This window comes from Pezoporus flaviventris, unplaced genomic scaffold, assembly GCF_033815535.1.
Source record: "Pezoporus flaviventris isolate CSIRO_AGI_PZ_B2104156 unplaced genomic scaffold, CSIRO_AGI_Pfla_v1 ptg000070l, whole genome shotgun sequence".
Taxonomy (NCBI): Eukaryota; Metazoa; Chordata; class Aves; order Psittaciformes; family Psittacidae; genus Pezoporus; species Pezoporus flaviventris.
This window is the reverse complement of record NW_026892618.1, coordinates 4664197-4689715: the sequence shown is the minus strand read 5'-3', so window position 1 is coordinate 4689715 and position 25519 is coordinate 4664197. Positions and strand designations below refer to the sequence as shown.

At 38.7% G+C, this 25519-nt stretch overlaps 1 protein-coding gene across 1 annotated transcript in view; it reads right to left on the bottom strand.

The window, feature by feature from the left end:
• FAT4 (FAT atypical cadherin 4) overlaps positions 1-25519 on the bottom strand; it is a 131929-nt gene that overhangs the window by 63053 nt on the left and 43357 nt on the right. The gene's annotated exons all lie outside the window — the stretch shown is intronic.

The window sequence follows — 25519 nt, the reverse complement described above, 5'->3', positions numbered from 1 at the left end:
CTAATTTTAAAAGTTCTGTTTTGCTTTGTTATTGGGTATGGCACATAACATTGCAAAAAAGAAAGAAAGAGAGGACACATCTGGCTTATATTCATCATGCAAAAAGAAGGCTTGTTTTGGACCTAAAGTATTAAATGGCCACCAAAATCTGAAGACCTAATGAGAAAACCAAGGAGCTGAAGGAAGTCTGTCTTTATTGTTCTTCAAGGAATGGCTGTTGCACAGGAAGGTAGGGAAAGGTATGGATGACTTAACAAAGATACCTAGATTGACAGGCAAAATGTTATGTATACTACAGTACCTACCATGCCATTATCCACAACGGATCTCCCTGCACTTAACTGAAAATATGCGGGTTAGACTGCTCTGGATATAATCAACACAGACATTTCTGGTGATCTGAAATCTATCATTTCTATTCTTTCCAGTCACCTGCCGTAATATTTCCTTTTTTCATGCTGTTTTCATACAGACCACCAATTGGCAAGCCATTCTGACTTGAACAACAGGACGATCCCTAAGATAAGCAGTTTGGTGATGAAAGCTTGGCTGTCCCTACAGAGCAACTGAATCACCCAGGCTCATTTGCTGTATCTTTTCCCAAGCTCTCACTGGCTGTACCCTAGGGCCATTGGTCCTCCTTGGGCTTCCTGAGACCACATCCTGAGGGGTGCTCCATCTTTTTGTCCTCCTTCCAAAGCCAACTGGTTTGGAAAGCCTAACATTTTCACCAGTGCTAGACTTTGTGATGGAACAGATCTGGTATGCATGCTATTCTCCTTCATTAAGCACCCTGAAAATATAAATTGCTTTAGATCTGTAAATACTCTGAAAGTATATTTGATCACGGCACACTCATCTCTTCTGCCTCAGAGGATGTTTCTAATGCAGAGAAGGCTGCAAGGAGCTTCATTGCTTCCCTCTGCTTCACACTTTTCCTCCAACAGGAGTTCTTCAGAGGGTGGAGAGATGTGGACTGTCATGAACATGTTATGGCTACACCGGTCAGTATGTACACCACACAGGGAGACACCTTCCACCCAGGGATCTAAGCCATCCTCAGTCATCTCGAGTAAGTTATCATGTTTATTTTCATTTTTTTTTTCACTTTGTGTTCAGTATTTATGCCCACAGTAGGTTACTGTTACAGTCAGCCTGCCAGAACTTTCCCACAACACTAAAGAGAACTGAAGTGTCTTTGAAAACAGAGGAAATATTACATTAATATTACAGATATATCTGCTGGAAGTGCAGACAAAATATTGGTCCTATCAGCCTTACATGGTCTTCTATAGAAGACCATTATGCATTTATACCATCTCTAATTCCTTTGACTGTTCACAAATGACACACGAAACCACTTCATAGCTTGAGACAGATTAACCCAGAAGGTTTCATTGTTAAATTCAAATCCCTATCAACAGAAGCCAAAGAACTGCTGACCGGAGCATCACAAGCAATGATTTGACAACTAACCAACCAGACACAAACTCTTGAAGGAAAAAAGAGTTTTCATGGTGACTGATGCATCTGGGTGACAATTAACCACAGAAATGGAAGAGACACAGTAGAAATGACAGAGGAAGGATTTTGCAAGTGGGTCCTGCCCCGTGAGCTGGCACAGTAAATTATGTGTGCTTTTCTGCTCTAAGTGTAGCATTTCCCCAGATACGGTGTCAAGGTAAAGCAGCTGCACAGCTCTGCAATTTATTTATTCATACCATATGTGTCACACAGAGCTAGTGTTTCAGATGCAGGTGATTTCATCACCAGGACCCCTGGTCAGGATAAGAGATTACCCTTTGTAAAAATCATATGAAAAATATATGACAACTTTTGGGGGGTTCAGGTTAGGAGCTGTGCATTGCCTACAGCTTGCACAATGTAAAGTAGTCAGAATCCAAGAATACAGATGGCTAACGGCTGTGCGACAAAATAAATTAATTATAAAGCCAGATTCCAGAGAACTGGGGGAAAAAAATAAAAAAAATTAAAAAAAAAAAGGAAGAATAAACAGTAATAGAAGTAATTTTATCCTGAAAAATCACCTCACAAGTGAAAAAAGCCACTGTATTTTATACTGAAGACTTGCTTTAGATGGTGGAAAAATAAGAAATTCTTAAATAAGGGACAGAATTTTTTAGAAAGAGACCACAATATTTTTAGCAAGCCTTCACACTACGATTTACTATTTGTCCACAGGGCTTAGATAATGCATATTCCTTCATAATTCATTGCTGGCTAAGTCTAACTGGCTTCCCTGTGTAAAGTTATCTTTTTACTTCTGTTATTACTTCAGCTTATAGACTGTTGCAAACCTAAGAAATAAGATCCTGAGACCTGCCCGTTTGCAGAAATTTCACTCGAGTAATACATCTCTGAGAAGGGCTTGAGAAAAATCAATACAAGAATAAATATCTAGGAAACCAAAGACCTGTAAACCTGAAATATGCCACAGGAAGAAAAACAGTGTCCTTAAGGGATTTTTCCAAACCTTGGTCCCTAGAACAGGATGGAACCATTAGGTGACAACACCTGTTCAACTCTAGGAACTAGACTACATGGAAAGTGATAACCACTACCCCCTTCTCCAAACCCATCCAGCACAGGCAGTATTTTTGCCTGACCTCAAAAACATCAGTCAGTGTGACTCTCTGGTGGTCTAGGCACTGATGAGGGCTTTGCTCCCTTGAAGAACCTTGAATTTCTGCAGAAGCCATGGGAATATAAATAGTCACAGACACTTCTAAATCTGTAAAGACTGTGATGGAAAACTGATGAATAGATTCAAAATATTGCCTTGCTTTATTTGTTCAAGGGCAACTAAAAAACAATAAACCAAAAACCAGAAAGCTTTGTTCTATCCATGTGCACGTGTGTGTAAACCTCCACAAAATCACTCTACTTTGTACATTTCTAATATAATGCTTTTCCCTCACATTTAACACATCTAAAAAAAAAAAGACTGGAAATTAAAGTTCTGCAGAAAAATACATGTTGCTTATTTACTATGCCTTGTAAAGTAAACACAATCATTTTCCAGACCAACTTCTATGCAAACTATCGTTACATGAGGGTTTTTTTTGTGTTTATGTTTGTTTCAACCTATATTAAACTAAGATGCAAAAATACAGACAAACAACAAACCACAGAGATTAGCAAAAGTAGCAAGTCAAACAATACTACAGATTTCCCCATGTCTGAATCCAATTTCTTGTTCTCACAAAACCATCATGCCCCTGCCAGTGTTACAGATGGTCAACCTAGCCTCATTTGCAAGAATTTGATTGCTCAGCCTGCTGTTATGGAGATTTGTAAAGCAGAGGATGTATTAATTACCTCGATCTTGTTAGGATTCTTATTTGCTGCTCAAATTAGCCTCTTGTGTTTTTTTCTTCCTAAACAAATTCAGAACAGATTGAGGCAGGGCAGCATACACATCAAACAGTTTTGACTTAATTTACTTTAAATGCAGATGTAAGAAAAATACAAGTTCTTTTCTCCATTCAGACAAACCTCAGGTCTTAACAAATTTCAGGAACCATACCAGGACCTCACTTCATAAAGCATACAGTATCTATTTAGGTATGAAACTGAACACAAGAAGTCACTGGGCAACTCGCTGTTGTTTCAAAATGTTGTCTTTACTTTGAAGAAAGTAGAAAATGCCCTCTTTGAAGTAAATGATGGCATTTATGAAGACCGTATGTGAAGGAGATTCTTTACAAAGAGTGATGCTGCAGTGTAAAGTCTTCAATAGCTTCATACTTTGCACACCATTCTGAAAACATTTATTTGGGGCAGGGGTTGGGAGGAGGAGAAACTCAATTCTGATGGAAATCAAGTAAAAATGATATTTTATTTTTTTTCTGTTTAGCCAAAATTAGTTTGCATTTGAGTAATCAATTCTTAGCCACAAAAATTCGTTGAATTAAGCAGTTGTTAAAAAAGTTTCATTTCTTAGAAAAGAACCAATCCTCTTCAAAAATACTAGTACCCCAGCCCAGACAATTATTACTGAACAGGCTAGACAAATTCCATAAACATAAAAAGCTTAATATGAGAGTTTTATTCTGGAACAAGGAATTATTTTAGTGACCAATCGTACTGGGTTTATGAGCTACAAAGGTATGTGAAATAAAACATTGCACTGGAAGGCAACATGCCAAAGTCTATCCAATCATAAGGCCTTCTATAAACCAATGGGCTCATTTGGCCAGAACCTATCCCTCTGGCTTTTTACACCTATTAACATTTATTTTTCTTTTATTTCAAGGTGAGGAAGGTTTATAGACAGAATACTTTTCTCAAATTCTTACATCTACCAAATGAAAATAAGAAGAAAAAAAGATGCCACAGAAAACCTGAATGAGCTCACGTGGCAGCAGCAAGTTTCACTGGGAGCCCCAAAGCGCACGCAGAAATCCTTGCTTGCAGCCACCCTATCTGCATTACATGCTCAATCACAGATCTACAGATACAACACGACCTAAGAAAGGATTTCCCAGATGTCTCATGTGTTCAATACTTCTTCAAACGCTACAGCTATTTGATTAAAAGATCAAACAGAGTGGAAAGGCGACAACTTTTAATTTCTACATTGTTGAGTCATTCTTCTTCCCTTTGCTCACTGCCATGATGTTCACTGCCTCTCTCGAGATGCCATCTAATAGTCTGCAGGCAGCATTGGCACATGCTGCCCTGAAGACTTCTGTTTATGCTTAGGTCATCATAGGATCCTTCATATTAAAATTTAAAAAAAAAACAAATTTAAGGAGCTTATTTTTTGCTGGAGACTGCAGTAGTGTGCTGTCAATTTTAACAGAATCAAAGCAAAAGGATTCTATTCTCCATCCCTTGATAAACATTCTAAATAATATCAGTCATGTTGATAAAAGAGAAAAATTCAACTATTAATTTATCACACCCATGTAACTAACTGAAGAACCTGGCCAACACTTGTAATTTTTCTCCTGCCTCTACCACTTTGGCCTTTCTGTTCATCCAGCAAACAATGCTTTGCTAATGCTAGTAAACACACATGTATGGGTAGATTCCTTCTTTATTGATGTGAGTAATCATATTGACTACTTGCATCAGTGAAGTTACGGTTATACTAAGCGCTTTGAAGAATCACACATGCACTGGTCCTGCAAACTGAAGGCAAGGGAACAGAAAGATTAAGCATCAAGAGTCAAGCAAGCAAAAGCACATTCCAGAAAGAAAAGAATATTTAGTATATATATATCTTGATATTCCTAGAATATCTCTAAAATAGTTTCTAATAATGCTAAAAACCCACAGGCTATCCTGAACCAGTTTCTCAGCTTGCTCTAATAAAATACTGGGAAACAGTAAGCATGGGGGTAAAAAATAAACACTTAAATTTTAGAATTAGTTGAATAACCAATAATAGCAGAGCTCAGGAAGGTGGAAAACCTGAACTACAGAACATGCATATTTACAATTTCAACAACAAGATGGAAAGCCCATTTACAATGAAATACCATGGGACAAGGCAATAGCTTTTGCTCACTTTTTGCTTAGAGAAGTTGAATGAGGCATCTGAATATCCCATTTTCCAGGAGGTAAACAATCCCAGTGCATGCTAGTACAATAAAAATCACATTAGTCTATCGTGTTGCAGGCCAGCAAACCTGTTAAATAGAAATACAAAGTTGTTAAGAATCCCACTTTGAATGTCCAGAGGCAGCAGCAGTCACTTGATCTTTGAGCTTTGGGGTAACACCTTTGAACAAAAATCAGTGTAGTGAATATAATCCAAACTCCTTCTAGTACATTACAGTCAAAGCCCCTAATTTTAGGTGACAGGGACAAGTACACAGGCAGTAAACAGATGTGTCAGCCATGCCCTTAGACATTTAGGTCACAAGACTTAATTCTGACACCCAAGCTCAAGAGTAATTTAAGGAAAAAGAGGATGTAAAAGCTGTGCTGTGCTACATGACTGCCCACTCCAATCCCCTCAATGCGGACCAAATATTGACCCAGCAAAAGACAACAGTTTGAGCCCATTCAGAACAGGGATTATAGTGATATTTCTTTTTACCCCTCATAAAATCAGGAATTACTACTGATAGCCAACCTTGAAACTGGTTAGAAACTTAGGGATCAATGCATTTGGCAACATATTTCATTTTCTCCATTAAGTCTCCATACGCATGGAAATACGACTAATAAGATTTATATGTAATTCTGGAATTTCACAGTAATTTTAATCTGTGGGCTGTAATTCCAGTATTTTAACCCAAAGTAACTTTCCTGGAGTTAAAATCCATGGGCAGGAACACCTTCCACTAGACCAGGTTGCTCCAAGTCCCTTTCCAGCCTGGCCTTGAACACTGCCAAGGATGGGGCACTCACAGCTTCTCTGGGCAACCCATGCCAGGGCCTCACCCTCACAGTGAAGAACTTCTTCCTTATATCTAAACTAAATCAAGCATAATCTGCTCTTGTAATTATTTTAAAAGGTGTCACTTTCTTGTGTTGTCTCAAACAAATATTTATCTTAGTGCTGCAAAGAAAAGGTGCCATAATTTACTTCATTTTTCTCTCCCTCCTGCCCTTGCCCGCTCCTCTTTTTTATTTTAAAGGTGACCATTGGGAGTTGCACTGCCTGGAGTCTTGATTAAATGTTTCACTGCATCCAGAACACTTCATCATGCAGCATAGCCAAAATCTATTATGGCTTGCAAATGACTCATGCTTTAGCTATGAGAAGACCATAATAAAGAACATTTTACATAAAAATGCCAAAAAGGCTGGTAATTTAATCTTGATTCTAAGTAGGTATGCAAGGTCTCTGCATCCAGCCTGTGCAGACAATAAGGCATTGTCTGGAAACACAGTACCTACTGTGGTTACATCTAACTTCTCAGGAAAGTCCAGATGATACTGCCACTGAAAAGAAATGGCTTGCTCTAGTGAGAGAGCTGCAAATACTGCTTTTAGTAGACATACAGTATGATTTATCCATTTGTGCTAGGGGTCCATCAGTACCTGGGCAGAATATTTATTAAAACCCAGCAAAATGGGAAACAGCATTATTAGCCTGTCAGTAGACACGTGTGGATGACAAACAGTGTGCCTCTGCATGCTCACAGAAACAGATGAATAAACACCAGAGCAGCATAGAGAAATTAACTTCAGAAACTTATTTGCAGCACTCGCTCCTCTCAGGCATACCATATATCACAGAAGGGGACACAAGTGGTAACCTGACACAGCCATTAACAAAATAAGCACTGGAGCCAGGCGCTTGTCCCTGATGCTTAGTGGCTCCCTGGTCCCAAGTCAGAAGTGAAGACGCTCTCTGTGCTTCCCAGGCTGACTGCCTCCACTTCAGCCAAACCATTCACATTTTCTGATACCCTATGTTGGGTCACTCCAGACTTTGTTATGATGTGCTGTTATGCACCCCACAGCACTGGAAAATGAAGGGTCAGATATTCAAATGCAAGTAAAGCAAACAATTCAGGCTGTTTCAATTACCATTTATTTATTGCTTGGGCATGTTACGTGCATGCAGCCATGATAACAGCATTCCTACAGCAAAAGCAACTACATCTGCCAAACAACAGAAGGCCACAAAGTCCGGACAGAACGTTGGTACCTCCTATCCCAGTCTCCAAATGCCTGCACTGGTTCATGGAAGATGGGGTGCAATAACAACTGAGTGGGGTTTCAGGGGCCAACTATGTTGTTTGAAAACCCAGAACACAAAAAAAAAGTTTTTCTGAAGGCAAAGCAAGCCATTTTGCCATGCCTGCTCTTCCTGAAATCAATATTTTAAAGTAATTGTTTAAGTGTTGCATTATTTACTGCTCTCTAAAGATAGGCAAGGTCTCACATGTAACAGAGGGAATTAAGACTGGGTTAAGGAAAGCACTATTCAAAACTTGGCTAATTTAAGAAAGCAACAGCACGCTGATTTTAAAACATATCAAAACACATAAGCATACACATGGAAATAGAAAGTAATCCAGGTTCACAATAAATAAGATATAAACATCAAAATGGTACAAGGAATGCAAATGATAAGAAATGCTACATGAAGTGGTGTTTTTTCCCTCCTGCACCACCAAAACCATAATGAAATACACATGAGTTTGCCAGTACTGGTAAACGACTAACATGTGTAGCTCAGCCAATATTCACATAGTTTACAAAAGCAACCACTATGGGTACCAGCACGACCAGTTTACTGCAGCAGAAGATGAGAAGTACAACAGCCTCATGCTCTGCTGATGCCAGGGCACTATGCATGGCAAGGAGGGCAGTGACTGCAGAACAGCTCCATCCATCTGTCCCTCAAGTGCTGAGTCAGCAGCACTGCTTGGCCTTGGGCACAGACCAGAAAAAGTCCTCCCACCATCCTTTCCTTGCCTACCCATGGATGCTGGGACATAGAACCATGGAATGGTTTGGGTTGGAAGGGACTTTAAAGCTCATCCAGTTCCAGGATGCAGGGATACATTCTATTAGACCAGGTTCCTCCAAGCCCTGTCCAGCCTGGCCTTGAACACTGCCAGGGATGGGGCAGTCACAGCTTCTCTGGGCAACCCGTGCCAGCTCCTCACCACCCTCATAGTAAAGAATTCCCTCCATGGGCACACATGCAGTCCTGTGTCACCTTCTCAGATAAAATGGGTAATTTCCTCATAAAGACATTAATTCTTCTGTATCTAGCAGTACCTCTAGCTACAAAACCTATTCCAAACACCTGCTAAAATGATACAAACACTTGGCAAACACTTGCTCATGAGGTTTTTCTTTTTTGGTTTGGCTTCCTTTTTTTTTTTTTTCCTAAATACTAAAAAATGTTATACATTTGGGAATCATTTAGTTTATAACTTCGCACTTAATTAAAAGAGGTCTACTGCCATGTAATAAGAAATGGATTGAATTGGTAAGAACATTCCTGTCCATGCCAGACAAGAAAAAAAAATAAGGAAGAAAAAAAGAAAAAGTAAGCGTTAGCAGTTTGAGGATGGGAATGTCACACATACAAATTACGTAAATCAGTTAAACCTACAGGTGTGACATTTAAGACACAGTCAATCCTAACATGGATAGTATGGGTCTGATGGGCAGTTGTATGGAAGGAGGCTAGCTTCAGGGTTGGTTTCAAAGCATGCTGGATGGGGCTTTGAGAAACCTCGTCTAGTGGAAGGTGTCCCGGCCCATGGCAGAGGGAATTGAACTAGATAATCTTTAAGGACCCTTCCAACTCAAAATATCCTATGATTCTATGATCAGGACAATTGGAAAAATCCAATTCCCATGACTGAAGGCTGCCCAAACAGCAGAAGAAAAGCTCCTTACCCACAGCCATGGTAGAAGCAGCATTGTTATAGTCACTTCAGAAACCATAGGGATTTTTCTGTGAGTGGAAGGGAATTAAAGATGTAGGACTGAAGATCAACTGATGTTTTGCAGCAGTATGAGGGCTTTATAGCGGCACACCTTTCTGAGAAGAAACCCTGTATGAGTCTAATAGATTTTAGCAAATAAACCACGAGGCCAAAGTTACTTTCTAGTTTCACACTTAGAGCACCAGAATTTTCTAGAAATGCCTAATAGCTTCCCCCTACCCCTCCCCACCCCCCAGCATTAGAGGCTGCTACCAGGGAACTGCAGGGCTAGAAACTCCAAATGTATTTGCACCCTCCTACGAATTTCAGGGAAACGACGGCATCTTATTCTTCTGCAGCAGCTTCACATCTGCTCCTGCAGCTCTGCGGATAGGCTTCCCTCCCTGTGGCCACGGGCCACTTGTGGCCAAAAAGTCTTTCTCATGTGGCCGCAGACAGACCTTCTCATTGTGGCTGCACTCAGCAGACCCAGCTGACCATCCAAGCTTTCCCACTCTTTTCTTTAGATTTTTCTTACCAAGCCATTGGACTTTGATGTAGAAAATTTAGAAAATCAAACATTAAAGACTAATTAAAAGGTACTTTTCAAACTTACAGTTTCATCACTTTATAAATATATATGACCTTGTGCACTGAAGAAAAATGAAGCAAAAGACAAGAGGCATTCACAGAAATCACTAGAATAGCTCAAACAGTGTGCTTATGTGGGATTCTTACAGTCATATTCCTTAATAATGGATATGAAGTGTTTTATTTGACTATAAATTCAGAGTTTTGACTTTTATTGGTTCCTAAAGATCTGCTACATCTTTTCTTATACGTAGACCTACCTCCACTTATGAAGTTACACTCTCTGGCCACTACAGTCAATAATGGGAAATTTAAAATAGTCCAAATCCTCTATCAATATCCAAGTGCTATATGACAGCTCTCTCAACCACTACTAATGGGTTTGCAACACAGCCAATCTCTCATTGACTTCAACGTGTTCAAAGATGACACCTTAAAGGAAGAGCAAAGAGAGACGGTAGACCTATACATATAAACACATGGAGAGATTGAATTTATTTATTGGTTTCTGTGGTTAATTCCTTCCTCAAAGGATTGGCTGGTATGCTTTTATTCTTTTTCTAGCTTTAGTGTAGCACACTCTTAGGGTGTCTGGGAGGAGAGGACAGACGTTAACGCCTGAGGGTACATGCTGTCCTGCAGCCCTCCTATGGGACACCCCATGACTGACCTGGGGACACTTCACAGCCACCTGCTCCCAAAGAACGTTAGAAGAATGTGATCTTATTGCAGGTAGTCCTAAGCAAGTGCTGATTACTGAGTCAGAAATATCACCAGCAGTTGACAATTATAATACAAACACAGCTGTTTGGAAGGCCAGTTGGACTACTCCAGATAAAAGACAACCAAACCAAAGCCTCCCTTCAATCAAGTCAAAACTAACTCTGAGTTTTTATAATCTTAGTAAACTTTCAAGGAAACAAAAAAAGAAGAAAGAAATACACTGGCATTTCTGCATATCTTAATTTCAGTGTGGCAGGAAGCAGAAACACCACAAAAGAACAGCTCTCATGGTATTTCCAGCACAAGTGAAACCAGAGACTTTTCTTGCTTAGGTGCCCTCTGATGTCGTGACTAAAGTGACTCAGCTTTCCCTTGCATTATAGCACTTGGGTTTTTCAGCTTTTATCCTGATCATGCCAAATCTTTGATCCTCTGAAAGTTCACCACCACTGGTCATTACTACAAGCCTCTGGATTTTTAAAAACGTATGGGAAGAATTTTAGTAGTGCTGAGAATCACTAGTTTCCTTCTAAGGAGCATAGGGGAAAAAAAAAAAATCAGAATTCAAATGTAACCATAAGAAAGTCAGAAATTCTGCACAGTTAAGACATGACAAAAGACATGACAAAAAATACAATTCTTTCTTTGGAAGATTGAACCTAAGCTCAATTTCTTTGCATTTATCCTTAGTTTTTTTCTCTTCTCCTCATAGATGATTATGTACATCATGTCTTCAATAGGGTGTTTATGCTGTGGCATATGATTTTTAAGAAATGCATGTTTTCTCTAAGTGCTCTTGTAGGTTAAACTGCAACAGCATCAGTCTTGCTGGTTTTAACTGAATCAAGAATTTCTGCGTACTGGATGTACAAACTGGCCCACTATCCATGTGGAACAGATTAGATGATCATTCATTGTATGTTGACAATTTCAGCATTTCAATAGCTTTACAAACAATCAAGAAAAAATAAAATTTTTCGAGGACAAAAATGGAATAGTGTACAGTGAAATTATATTATATTAAAGGGAAGGAAAATAGTAACAGAGGGTTAGCAAAAATTAATATATTAAACTAAAGAAAGCAATAAATTGACTCATAGTAAGAAAATCATAGCAACAAACCTGGACATCATGGAGAGGTCTAGGAAGTAATGCTGCATATCCATACCCCCACTCTCCCTGCTCCCCCCCCAACCCCCACCCCCATGTTTTAGGACTGTTTCCCCAACCACCATAGAAAATACCCAAATCTCAGTCTCATTTGTTCCTTCCATGCCAACAACTCAGAAGTCTCTGCTAGCTCATAGGTTTAATGGTGACAACTTAATTAACAGTGTGATTTCATAATGAGCAGTTGGTGATAGGGCAAACTGGGAAAACGTTATGCCTCAAAGACATCATAGTGTCCTTTACAGCACACTATTGCTACAAGGAACTGCATAGGAAGCAGAGGTGTGGATGCTCTGTTTAGAAAGAGTGTATAATTCAAAACATAAATACCTATCTAGAAACATAGAGTTTGAAAAGCACTATTTTAGTATTTGTAAGGAGTTAATAATGTTTCATTCTTCATTTATCAATAGCTGCGTACTACAAACTTCCAGCAGACTTCTGAAACATGATTTAAAGACATATCTGTAGTAGTGAGATGATTACTGTATTTGTCTTCTGGGGAAAAAAAGTAAGGGACAGAGAAGGTAACTTGACTGGTATACTGCAGTTTATGGCAGATACAGCTGCTGACTTAAGCCCTCACCATTCCTCATTTTCACAGTCAGAATGTGACATAATGCATAAGCTGTGTGGACACTAACGATGAGCGGTAGAAAGAAACGTCTCACAAGAAATCTCTGTCTTAATCTCAGCCCCTAGAGAGCCCCCAGAAGTGTGTGCATAACGCAGTTATTCCTTTGGTTATTTCAGTGACCAAACTACAGCACAGAGAAGCAGAATCTACTATTAATACTGAAAATATTTCAAGGGATAAGATAAACAGTATCCTCATTTTGGAATCCTGAGGTACATCATCTAAAAAATGATATGCCAACCACAATTTGAAAATCCACATTTTACAAGCAGAAAGAAATCAATCATACAGTAACTTCAGATTTGTAAAACTACCATGGAAAGGTACTATCATATGGTCAAAGTGTATTCACTGTCTATTGCTACAGTGATGACCATAACATTGAAAAAAGCTAGCTAAAATTTCCCCAATCCCCAAATATATATAAAATCAAGCTGATAGAAGTTTGTCAAGCTTTTCTATTTATAGAACAAAATAAAATCCCAATTTGTGTACCCTATTACACTTTTACGCCATTTATTAAGTAACTGTGTATACAGGCATACACAAGTTCAGAATACATTAAAAGTTTTGCAGTGTTTTCCCACAATTTACTCAGTTCTTTTTCTTCAAACACCATTTGAAGAAACAAACCAAAGTAAAAACTTTTTGAGAACTGGCTCAGTTAATCCACTAGCAAACTGACTTTGCTTTCCTGAGCAATATCCATCTTAACTGATAACGTCACAAACCAAGTAACACACAAGAGCTTGTGCCTGTACCTCCACCTGGATCTGAATCTTTCTGCTTTGTAGCCATGACTAAACACAGATACCATTACCGCTACCTGTTACTACTGTGTAATGGAACAAAAAAGAAGTGGGGGAGATGATCAGCATTTTTGAAAATTCCGTGTGAATTCAGCATTTAGTGACTTATGACCACACGATCTATATTGGATATAATGGATAAAATGAAAGTCCTAAATTGTAGAAACCTCTGCAAATATCATGTGGCAAAAGTTAAGCACCTGACAAGCTGGAAAACATCTCTCCCTCCTCTACACTGTAGCCTAAATTACAATTATATTCGTAACTGTCTTAATCTTCCAGGTCAACTTAATCTAAAATAGCTTTCCCCAGGGGATTTTTGACAGCTACAGATAATGAAGTTAAGTGCTGTTCTTTTTCTACAGTACTGTAGAAATATTTTCGTCTGTTACATTTGTTAGCAAGTTATAAATGTGAGTTGATCATGAAACAGGCAAGGAATGGAAAGTTTGAAATGGGAATAAATACAGTAAATGCATAGCCTGGTTCTCAGCCTCATCATTAATACTCTCAACTCATCGTTAGCGTTAGTTGTGCAAACGACCAGAAACTCATTAAAATGAGACTTAAGGATGCAGAAATTAAAAATAGCCAGAAAATTCTCTTCTGAAACAGAAGCAAATATTTGAGGTTGCTTTTGACTATCTGTGCATTTAACATAAAAAATGCATTTATGCTGCCATCCTGACTTACAAATATTAATATAAATTTCTCATAACTTTAGATACACTGCCTTGGCTTTGTGGTTTCTATCTGCTTATTCCCAAAGTTTTCAATACAGTATATAAATGCCTGTTTAAAGTCACCTTTAGCTTTCCTTTATGAATCAATAACACACACTCTGCTGTGTGCCATCTGCTGATGTTGTATTTCTTTTTCTAAAGATTTCTTAAGATTATGAACTATAGATTGCTGGTATTTTCATAACATCTTCCTGATAGCTATTAGCTCTCTATTTTTTTCAAGCATATTCCTTACATAAGCATCACCATCACCATCCAACTTTCTTACTTCTTGAAAACCAGTAAGTCGCAAATGCTCTCCAACAGGCCATGGCAATTCCCCAACATGAAATGGTGTGCAAAATGCTGTAAGTATTTGCACTATGCTTCAGGGAGAAAGTTACAGGTTATGATTACAGTAATCAGGTTAAAATAACAACAGTAAAAAAAAAAATGAAGGAGAAATATTTGTAGCAATGCTAATTAATGACTGGATGCACATTATGGTTTTAGTTACCCCCAAAACAATTCCTGAGAAACTCCAGCAAGGTCAATGTGCTTTCTCTGCATGTGTTGCACAGACTATCGTATCTGAACCAAAATAAGCCTATGATACAGGCAAGTTTAAAGGGTTAATTGAAACCTCTTTGTGCAGAAATGAAAGGCCCTCAAAACTGTCAAAATTAATGAGAAAAAACAGAAGAAACATTACAGTTCTCCCATCTAGACTGCCAGAACCTACAGTCTGCCTCACATTAATAAAATAGAAAATATTTTATTAATATAGAAAATCTGTCCCTTTCTTCTAGCTGTGGTATTTATATTTTACAGTCTGTTATCCCTTTAATGCAACAGAGAGGACTTCATCAAGCAATGGAACCCACCACTGCTTTAATCATCTATGCTAACCCACGCTCTTGAGGCCACAGTAAAACTCCAGACTTTTTAGTAACAGCGCACAGAAACATGCACACAAAAATAATGAACATCCAAATTGGAGCCTGGGCTGCTACCAGGCAAGCAAGAAGACAAACTTGTGCTCATGCTCAGAAGAGTCTCAAGACAGGGCTGAGGCTGAGAAGCTGGATAACTTTATTTAGTTTATTTATTTGCTAGAAAAAAGTCATAGATATTAATTTCAAAGCAACGCATCCACGGGAAAATAGTTCTCATGGTAAGGAAAGAATGTACTAATTTGTAAAGTTACAGTTAAGTCACACAGCCTTGCACAGCCTTGCTTCCTATAAAGCTCAGTTCCTTTACGGCCCTGCTGTCCACCATGTGGCTTGAACAAACTGAGAATGCCTCTAGAAGCTGATTTAACTTTGAACCTCTGTGCAAATGCAAAATAGCCATTAGCATACAGAACTCACAAATTCACCTAAGTTGACTGCAACTGGAATGATCCCCTTCACCCTTGTCATTTCTCTCCACTGGGAAAGATGGATGTGAAGCTCAGGAGGTATGAAGAAAGCAGGAGACAGCTGGGAGATTAATAATTCATTTTTCCAGCACTTGGCTCACAGCAATGTACCACCCTGAATCCCTGCATCTTTAGTCTACTGAATCATCAGCAATCATCCTCAATAATGTCAAGTCTCACAACACACTGGTCAAAGATGAAGGCACGACTCTGATGTCACTTGCTCTTCATCTTCTGTGTCACTACATTATATTGATGATCTAGAAATTTCAGAAGTAAAAAAAAAAAAATCCTCGTCATTCCATATTGGAACTTATTAATTTATACTCCATAGAAATCATTTGATACTCTTCTCTGGCATTTAATGTTCATCAGCCTTGTTTTCAACAGTCATGCTTCAGTGTGAACAGAAAGTTTTCATGAGAAGTTACTGCTCTGCCAGTCTCCTCCACTACTAAAACAACAGGTGCAACTTGCTACTATTCTGGGGTAACAATCCAGCTGCAATTGCAGTACACTTTCTAACCCATTTTATACACTGAAAATGATGAAGTGAAGGAAACCAAGAGCCAGCTACCACCTATCTCCTTTACACTTAGAGCACTGACATAACATGACTACTAAGCCATATGGAAGATGACATTATATAAAAGCAAATAGAAAAAAATGATTATTAACAGTTTGTTTTCATGAGGTGAATTAAAACCGACAAATGCTTGCAAGTGCTTTTCTTCAATAGGTTATACTTGAAGAAATTTACTGCCTACTCACTTGTCTCAGTAGGTATTGTAAAATAAGGTAGAGTGTGTGCCTTGCAAAGCATTAAGGTTACTAACAATTACAATAGCTTGTATGAATTCAGAATAAACAATGACTGTATTTATGCTTAGTAGTTGAATGCTTAGTTAAATTAACTTTCTTCCTGTTTAAAACTGTTTGTTTGAACATTGTTAAAGATGGGTGCAGGCTCAAGATTAAGCAGGTTTAAGATTTTATGTTTTTTTTCAGTATTAATTTTGTCCAGCTGCTTTTAGCCAATGTTATTCCTCCTTCTTTCTTTGTAGCTAAGAGCAGCATTAATCTTGCAGCCTTTTATGCCATAATTTCAGATCACAGCATGCAGGAGGTTTCCAAAAAGCTCTACTGTATGTACTGAAGTGATGCCACCAAAGCTCTGAGTACTCTGGTTTGACGCAGAACTGGAGGGAACCAGGCAAATCAAACTCCTTTCATTTCCCCCACAATCTGCAGGCTTCAGACCGCAATACCTTTCATGTAGAGGAGCAGCAAAGCCGTAATTGTGGCCTACAGTAATTACACCCTATGTCAGTTTTTAAACTTTTCCCATCTTGGCCCTTAGAGAAAACCAAGCAAATGAAAACAAAAACCAAAAAAACAAATCTTACAAAGAAAAACCTTATGAAACAGAATAAGCTTCCCAGTGGGGCTTGGCAAGCCCAAACCCACAGCATGGCACTCCGGGGGACGCTGTGGGCTCCAACCAAGCAGAAGGGAACATCAAACTCAACAGTGGAGTCCAACAGCTCTGACACCCCTTCAGGCAGCATTCTGGGGTCTCAGGGTGTTCCCACACCTAGGAGATACGAGCCACATACCTGGGGTGTGAAAGTCCTGTTGGCACCTCTGATAAATCCGAACCTGTTGCCCCAACTTTTTTTTTTCAGGCTGATGAACATGTATTTAATGAATAGTAGAAATGCAAATAGGGATCCTAACTTAATTTTCTACTGACAGATAATTACCTCAAGTAGTTTGACACATATGAAGACATCCTTTTTCCATTAATGTCAGACAAAAATATTTTCCTACATTTCTCGCAGTCCCTGGTAAAACACCACGGATGTCAGAACAGCATTAGAAAACAGCTTATGAAGCATATTGTCATTACTTACTTTGCATCAAAGATCATTAGGAACATGCAAGGATCCTCAAAGTCGTATTTATCCATTGTATTTCAGTAAGTGCTTGATGAGCTTTAAACTTACAGCTCTTGGGCTCAGTACATAGTGTCTTTTTAATAGCTATGTACTGTGCAGATTAGGGAATGTGTTGCAAACTGAGATTTCCAGTATTTGTAGTTCTCTAACTTAAAACACAGCTACAACATTACAAATACATTGCTGTATTTGTATATGCTGTATATGATGATAATAAAATCATCACAGGAAGTATATCAAATGCTGCACTTTTTCACTGTACAGTTCCTAACCTCAGTAGTACTTCCTAATTAAGTTTTCGGTGTCACACTTCATATAGTAGAGCTTATCAAATTTGCTAACTTATGTAGATATAACCAGCTATGTTACGTAGACATAACTAGAGCTTTGTTATGTAGACATAGTTATGCAGAAAACTCAGCTCCTCTGATTTTTAGTACATGTATGAGTGCACTTTATTAAGAGTAACTTCATTAACACCACAAATTCAATAATCAACTCGACAAATAATATCATCATACTACACAGAAACAGAGCAACACTTAAAATGTCTTTCTTCTAAACTTTAGCTTAGTTCCTGGTATTGAAATCATAATTAAATTACACCAAAATTCCTGCTGGTGTAAATCCTATTGACTTCAACAGCTATGACAGAAAATGGTCTGTTATGTTAGTCATACGCTACAAAACAGAAAACAGCAACCATGTATCAAAATAAGGCCAACTAAAAAGATTTATTTTACTCTTACCACAGGCCCCTGTACAATAGCTATGATATCATCTCGTTTCTCTAAAATGTGACTAAGGAAAGATGACTAAGAATTTCAATTGACGTGCTTTTTTCCTGTAGGCATAAAAACCTTCTTATTTGTACAATTTACGCACCACAGCAACAAAAGTTGTGTGCCTTATTTGGCATAAGGCCTGGTGAGGCTTGCCAAGTGCCAAATGCTTCAATAACCTAGATAACTTCTACAGAGCTGATGCACAAGACAAAAAAAAAAAGGGTTGTTACTGCATTTGCTAGCAGAAACAACCTTAGAGTTCAACAGATTGAGGGAAGCGATTTAAGGTGAGTCATCCTCTCAGCAGAGCCTATTGGAACATACACTGCAGTTACAGGGTACAGCTTAAAAGAAAGGAAAAAAAAAAGGTAAATAGAATTCCTAATGATTTATCAATGCACATCTTAAAAACAAGAATTAGTACATTTGTAATTCCGTAATTGCAGCATCTGCTCTTAAGCCTTTCCATATGTTTGTGTGCACCAGAACTGTCAATGATAACCTTAAACACATGACCAGACATCACCTCACACTTCTTCAAGCCAAGTGGAAAAGAATATATTAAGTTCATGTAGTGGTTATGAAGCCACTGATGGGACTAAGTTAATAATCCACTGGACAAAAGTTCAGTTTAGAAAAGGTGTGTGTAGTAGGACTGGGCTTTATGCTTTCAAATACAGAAAGGTTTGTAGGAAACTGGAAGAGCCACCTTCCAGGAATGTATTAGCAAAAGAATAATCTCTGCTGGAGAGCTTCTGCGTAAGTGTTCATCAGCTAACAACGTTATTTTACAAACAAATATTTAATAAAAATGTTCTGTTAAACACACTTTAGGAAAAAGTCTCCTCAAAACAAAAATTTTATGGTAAGGAAAAGCTAAGTCTTTTAAACCAAAAAGAGCTGTCAGCATTAACCCTCTCTGATATATTAGGAAGAAGGTCTCAAATTAACACTTAGTTCAGAGCAAACCTTGACCAGCTGCAGGGAGATCTCAGTAGGAGGGATGGATAACTGAGTTATTTCAGTGGGAGTTTGAAATGTGACATATCTCAAAGCTGAAAGCTACTGAATAGCCTCAAAGCCTAAAGTCTCAGAAAGATGATTTCAAACAGAAGGTAAAATTTATTTTGGTATTTAATAGAGACCACCTGTTTATTCCCCATTGCCAGCTCCATACCAAGTGATATCCTGCAGGAATGGCTGTTCCCCCACCCCTAGGTGCCCACTCCTGAGATTATTTCTTGGCTGGCAAATGAGAGCTTTTATCTCAGTTTCAGTCTCAGCTCTGCCAAAAGTCCATGTGAACCAAGTGGAGGAGGTCCAAATATTTTGCTAGACGTGCAATTTGTACTATCTGTGTTCTCATCTGACTGAGGCAGCAGCGGTACAACTTCTACTTGCTAATATATCCCATTTTTTGGAAAATGCTGTGAGATCTCTTCCATTGTTTGTAGCTTGCTCAAAATGCAATGCAGCTGCAGAGTTATAAACAGGTTAACATGACTACGGGTTTACGAATGTAACAGTATTAATTAAATCTGACTTACATGGGAGGAGTCTAATACTGCTTTCCTTGGCAGAGTATTCACCTGTTTGCACACTGGAATGTGGGATTTGCAGGGCAATTGAAAAAAAATTATCTTTCTTAGGGAAACGAGAAGAAAAGATCACCTGAGTTATCACTCCCAGCTTCCCCCACAATTCATTCCCTCCTCTTCCCGCTACTAGGAACAGTACCTCAGAATCACAGGAGGGTTTGGGTTGGAAGAAACCTTAAAGCTTATCCAGTTCCAACCCCCTGCCATGGGCAGGGACACCTTCCACTAGACCAGGTTGCTCCAAGCCCCATCCAACCTAGCCTTAAACATTGTCAGGGATGGGGCAGACATAGCTTTTCTGGGCAACATGTGCCAGGGCCTCACCATCCTCACAGGAAGAACTTCTTCCTAGTATCTAGTCTAAATCTATCTTCTCTCAGTTTAAAGTCATTCCCCCTTGTCCCCTTATACAGAAGGTACAGTTCTCCAAAACCCTACCGATCTCCTTCTGTTGGCTGTACCACTGTCCCTTCCTAACCTCACTAATTTTATTCCACTGTCATTAATATACATCTATCACTGGTATATCTTATATATCTGTATATAAGTAGGCAGATTAATTGCCAGCTAAGGCTGAGGCTCCTAAGCAACAAGAAGGTAAAAAAAGCAGAAAGCCAACTGCATAAACCAGACCTAATTTCCTCCAGTGATGGAGATCATGCATATAGGGGAAAAGCCACACATGTCACGTCTTTCTATTAGAGGGGGTCTTCCCATCTGAATACAAGCCAATAACATGCCCCAGCTGTAGGAAAGGCAAACAACATGATAGGGCATAAAACCAGGAGTGCCATATGTATGGCATAAGAAATAATCCTTCTGCTCTGCTACTTATAAGCTCACGTTAGCTACAGAACACGGATCAAATTGCAGTGCAGAAATCCAGTAACAGTGTAGATCCAAAGGAAAGAGCTCAGAAGAGAGGAGCAATGATGACCATCATCATTAAACTTGACCCACCAACTGAATGATATTGAAAGAGCTGAGATTCAGTCTAGAAAAAGAAGACTGTGAGAAATTATATGGAAATAATCTTAAAGCATGAAGAAGAATAAAGAATAAAGAATAAATTGTCCTGCATGTCTGAAAAACAGAGGGCTTACATGGTAATAAAAGCAACTTAGGGAGGAAATGCTGCAGTGCTGGAAAGGAGGCAGCAGAAGAAACCACTGCCTGGACCAACAAAGGCACACCATGTCCTGTCTCCATGCTGGAAAACACTCCACAATACAGTTCTACAACAGTTCAGGAAGCAGTTTAGCTGAACAGTTATGGCCAGCAACCTGGTAGAGACCTCGGTGAGAAAAGTGAGAAGGCAACCAAAATGAAGCTTTAGACTGCAGAACGGAACCATCCATAATGTGCAAAATAATCTAAGCCTTTATTCAGAGATATTCCAGTATCAACACCACCTTGAGCACTATCACCAATAAAAGTCAAGATTTCATACAAAAACCATCTGCATTTGATTTGGTCTTCCTGCTGCTCTGAACATCACCCCCACATTTACAAACAGAAGTATTTGGCTCCACGCCTTGCCCTTTTATTACTTTACTATGCTTCACTGCCAATCCTTATGGCTACAGAACTTGCAAAGTCATGGGCTCTTATAAAAATCTTATAATACTAAAACTCTGTAGAGTGAGATTCCTCCTACTTTTGGACACTGGGGGGTTTCCAGGTATTGTTTTTGTTCTCATCTCATTTTATATTTAATATAATAACCAGAAATATGAGTCAACAATAATAATTTGAAGATAATTTTTTTTCAATTGTAGGTATTTCCTTTTTGCTTTCTCCCCAGGGCACTCTGCGCTGATTATTTATATTGCAAACTCCTTGGGGCAGAGGCAGTCTATACTGTATGCTCTTTATCTGAGTTTACAGAAGAAGCTAGAATACTGAACTGTGATCCTTGCTAGCACACAATAAATGTTGCTTCATCCTTTGACCTGTGTTGTCCTAGGCTAAGTTGAGTCTACAGCTTATCAGAGTAAAAGGTGACCCTACAATCATCACAGAGCATTTCTCACAGCATCACACATGTACCAACTCCTTGCCTGCCACATGTGCCACAAGCACAGGAAATACTGCTTGCAATGGATTGCTTAGCACAAGGTGATAGGAAGAAAAATAACTAGTTTAACAGGTCATAAGCGTGTTACAGAGTTGAGGAATAAACTAGGTCAAAAGCAAATAGCAACACAATTTGAATTCTTCCTTTAAAAGCCTTCACAGTGCTGCAAAATGCAGTGCTTGCCAGCCATTCAAACTCTGTACCATACCACGTTTACTTTCCAAAAACTGCATCGTAGTTGTCCAAAAGCTGGACTTCATGGCAAGATTTTTTTCTAAATAGGAAACATCCTACAGAGAGATCTCTAAGAATTTCTGTATTGCTCACATTTGTTATTCAAACTAAATTTGAATAACAAGAAATAAGCCATTTAATATAAAAGTCAAACCTCAAAATAGTTGAAAACAGTTTGGAGAGAATACAGATATGATTTTTCACAGTGAAAACAAACAAGAGACTCAGATGAGACCCAAACTGATAGCAATGCTATTTCTGGGAAAGACAAGCCACTGCTGTGGGCATGACAGCCAAGGGGCAAGGTCCCAAGGCCACGTTTCTCATTAGGTCCCACCAACACCCAGCACTGCCCTTTTTTTAGCCCAAATAGCCAAACCCTCAAAGGCAGACAGTGGTTTTGATTTTGTCTTTGTAGAAAAAATGCTATCCCCATAGCTGTCTTTCCAGCAAACATAAGGAGGCCATCAAGGGTGCATATGCATCCTTTTCCTGCTCACCTACACAATTTATTTCAGTCATTAGGACAAAAATAGTTTTTATGCTTTTATTTTATATATATTCTTTTTTAAGAATATTTATTCCAGCGCTGAGAACAAATCTTCCCCATCACCTGGAGTAGGTAAATGCTGCCACCTACACATAGTCAGCTGAAGGCATTTATGCCAGGACTGGCCATGAAAATGCAGGGAAATACACTGATCTTCTCCCCTCCATAAGCAACTAATTCAGTGTTTTAAACAGCCTCCTGGTGAAGCTGTAACCAGTGTCATGGGAAGGAAGAATGTCCTGGAAGATTTAAGTCCCATAAGAAAAGGCACATATTATCTAAATCTGTAAACGAGAGGCATACATAAAGTTTGAATTTGTGACTACTGTGTCAAAAACAATCTCATCATTGAATTATCACTTTCTTTTCCTGACCTATACACACAGATTACATTCTGCAATACCTCAACTGTCAATTAGACGTTTATATGACACAATATATCTAAAAATAACATTTCATACAGCAGCTGTGTTTACAGCAGGAAATATTTTTATAGGGCTCTTAGTAACAAATGTCTCCCAGTTCTGTAAGTCTGTCCTTCATTCTAATTACCCCCATCACTTTCCTAATGAATTCTGTCCCTGGTAGACAGATTCTCATCTATAAAGCTCATAGACCAGTATTCATCTATTTTGGCACACCACCTATACAGGAGATTAGTATTTCAAGCTTCAGTTACATCTGTGACAAAACATTCACAAGAACACAAATCTTCCAAATTGTTACTTTACTCAAGATTGAGACTATTAACACTATTTTAGGTGACAGAGTACATGATGGAAGAAAACCTCTTCCACTTCTAATCAAAGAAACAGAGACTAAGTTACAATGTAAAGAGAATATATAAACACTATCTAAGGTTTATTTTTGCTCTTCCTTTGTGGGGTTTAAATCTATTTGCTGTCTTTAGCTACTGTATGTAAATATACCTGCAAGTATTTTCAAAACCTATGTGCTTTAAAAGCAAATATTGACACTATGATGTTACAGCTGTAATTTACAAATTGGTATAGTTTGCACGCACAATATTGATCAAATCCTGACACAGCAAAAGATCAAAGATCTCCCACCACAGAATTCACAGATTTTATAAGAAACTTCACATTAGCTAAATAAAACCTGGGGCTTGCTGAACCTTTACTTTAACAGCAACAGCTTCTAAATGTGTATTATTTCTCTGCTTATCCACACTTTGACATCTTTGGGTGAGGTATCCTCCTCCTTTGAGGTATGGCAGCACATGAATATTTTAGCAACCCTTGGTTTTACCTTCAAGAAGATGCTATAAGAAAGGGAGCCAGTTAACTGTCCATGTTCTTGAAACAATGCATTTCTGTTCTATCCCCACATGAGTTTGCAAATGGCAAAATACACAATATGCAGCACCTGAAGAACTGTAAATTAAACCCAAAATACACATTTGTATGAAGTTTTCATTATTAACAGACCAAAAAGATTCAGAAATCAACCCAGGGGCCAGAAAAACACTGCTCTTCCTGACACTGTGAAACACATCCTTCTTAACTGAGAAAGGGATGCACACCAAGAAGGCAACAGTGGATAAGAAATTAATCTGAAATCTCAGTTCAGTATTTGTTTTGGCAGTCCTTGTTCTCACCAGAACAGTGCAATGCCCAGGGCTGCAGAGAAAGCACATGCCTTAACAGACCACCAGCACTTCTCAGGTAGGTGTTTGCTAGAGAAAGATAAACAGTTGGAAGTGAGCCTTTGTTTTTGTCAAATTTACTGGAGAAGAGGAAAAGGAGGGAAAAATAATCTGTACTTTTTTTTGTTTGTTTGTTCAAACCTACCTAGAATGTTTATAGGACCAACAGTCAGTAGGTAGAAGGTGAGCTGCCATACAAAAAATTCCTACAATTGACAGCAGTTCATTTGTAAATGCCTTAATTAATTTTCCAGCTCAGAATACTTTTGTTCCTATTTTGGGGCACTGCAGCTTGAATTGCTATTTATTAATTGTATTTCAACTCAGCCTAAAATTTGCGTATGTCTAAGTTATTCAGCCCTTCTAGGATTATCAGTCCTAAAAACAACGCCAAGTTCTTCTGTCCTGCATTGCAAACACACAAAAAATAAGGCTGGAAAAATCTGGAAAACAACTAGTTGGTTCATCCCTGTGCTCAAAGAGAGGATCAGCTGTACCTGTGGTATCCCAGATAGGCACTTCTGTAACCACTCTAAGAAATAAATACTAAAACAAATTTTACCAGCCCGCTGGACATACCCTTACAAGGCACTACTAACTTTGCTGTTAAAAAGTTGTTCAAGTAACTAAGCAATCCCTCCCTTGACACAGCAAGCCAAAAATAGCTTTTTTTGTTGTTGTTGTCCAGTAAAGAGATGGAGGTGCAGGAATCTCTTGGGTTTCTGAGGGCTGGCACATCTCCTCTCAGTCTTCCCTTCTCTTGTCTGCTGTTGTTTAGGTGACAGGCACAAAAATGGCCTTGCTCCACTAATAGGAATGAAAATAATTTCAGTTTCAACACAAACAGTCCAACAACAATTATTTGAACATTGTCTTTGCAGAACACTGATGTGATTTTCATCTTAAATAGCAATGATGATCAAAAGCTCTTTGACCTTTGCTTACTATATAGATGCTCTCAAAGTAATGTGGCTGATTTAAACATTTTGTCAGGTTGTACCTCTCCTGGTGCCTTCCAGTCTTTCCATTGCCTGCACTGCTATGTAACAACATGAGTATTATCAGACCAAATTTTCACCTGTTCAAGCCTTCAACTGCTGTAAGCAAGCACCCGATTTCATTCCATACATCATAGTCTTTATGCAAGTTGTGATATATGAAAAGCATGCATAGAAACATCCCAACATCCCCTTGAACCTATG